Source organism: Elephantulus edwardii, unplaced genomic scaffold (genome assembly GCF_000299155.1).
Source record: "Elephantulus edwardii isolate Elephantulus edwardi_28Jun2011 unplaced genomic scaffold, EleEdw1.0 scaffold00262, whole genome shotgun sequence".
In the NCBI taxonomy this organism is placed as follows: Eukaryota; Metazoa; Chordata; class Mammalia; order Macroscelidea; family Macroscelididae; genus Elephantulus; species Elephantulus edwardii.
In genome coordinates this window covers 384561-386315 of record NW_006400012.1, presented here as the reverse complement: position 1 = coordinate 386315, position 1755 = coordinate 384561, and positions in this window count along the sequence as shown.

The window sequence follows — 1755 nt, the reverse complement described above, 5'->3', positions numbered from 1 at the left end:
CTTGGTACAAGTATAGGTTTCGTATTAGCACAATTAAATGTTCTGGGATTCCCATTCTTCTCAGAGTCAGCCACAGTTTGTTATGATCCACCAATTATAGCTTGCTCAATTCTATAATAAACACTTGACACCAGCAGTCAGGAAATCAAAAGACAAATTGCACTGGGAAAATCTGCTGTCAGGGACCTCTCCAGAGTACTGAAAAGCAACGTTATCAGTCTAGAGACTAAGGTAAGCTTGATTCAGGCCATGGTCTTCGCAATTACTTGCTAAGCATCCGAGAGCTGCACAATGACTAAGGATGATAGAAGAAGAATTGATACCTTTGAGTTGTGGCACTGGAGAAGAGTCTTGTACATAACATGGACTGCCAAGAAAACAAATTTGTCTGTCTTAAGAGGATGAAAACAAGTTTCTTCTCCTCGGACTTGGATTTTGAAGCTCTGTCTCATATTTTGGGCACGTGACTAGGAGAGATGTGGTCAGGAGGGAGCTGTCCTTGGAGAAGGATATCACGCTCTGAAGGGTGGAGGAAGACCCCACATAAGTTGGATTGATACAGTAACTGGGGAAATGGGGGTGGGTGTGTGTGCAGAATCAGCGAGACTGGCTCAGGACAGGGCAGTCTTCAGAGCTCCTGTACATATATGATCGCTTACGGGTAGTAAGCAATTTGACAGCACATAACAACAATAATTATAGCAGCACTAGATAACTAAGACACTCATCCAATAAGATCACACAGAGACCCTATGAGTGACACCATCAGAAGGGATGACACTAAAATGACTGTCCATAATTTTTTATGCAGTATTTCACTAAAATGATATTCTTTCTTAAATAAAAATAGTTGTAATAACAGAAACACTTTTATAAGCCAGTTTGAATGTAATAATCTGTTTACAAGGCTGAACCTCTGTGCTAAGTTACTTCAGTGCTGTCATTATTACCTATTTGCAATGGTATTTCCATTACAAGTTTTCATCCCCACCTGAAGTAAGTACATGTTGTTGTTTTAAATGCTGCTGATGTTTTTAATAGTCACTGATTTTGTCAAATCTTCTGCTATTTTAGCTACAATGTTATAGTAAGTAGTATATGTGAACCTATATAAGTAACCTTTTAAAAATGAAGTGATGATTAAAAGGAGAGGGAAAAATACTTCTCGGTTGCTAATAATGTGCTAATAATATTGCAATTCAACATAGAAAGATTTTGTAAAGCAATTTTTGTTAGTATTTATACAATCTAAGAAATATTACATTCAAAGAATTTATAATTGTATTTTTCACATTTTATTCTATCATTAAAATGTATAATGAAAATTACTGAAGATTCTGTAGGAGTCTCTGATGGCTTGGTGGTAAGGAGCTGGGCTGCCAACTCAAAATTTGGCGATTAGAGACCACCAGCTAGATGCTTCAAGGGAGGAAGATGTGCAGTCTTCTCCTGTGAGATTTACAGCCTCTGAAAATGCACTGGCAGGTCAGCTATCAAGAACTCGCTCTCAAGGATTCATAACAACAGCAAAAAGGATTCTGTAAGGAACTATAATGGCCTAGTACACAGGAAGAGTTGCACTGCTATTCAAAAGGCCACGTGATTCTGGTGGTTCATTGCCACCAGTGGCTCCATATGAGAAAGATGAAGTGTGATTTACAGCCTGCGAAATCTGCTGGAGGGTCAGCTATGAGTCAGCTCTAACTCTACAGCAACAAATGGAGTTTTGAGATGAAGGATTCCAGTGGTCTGGTA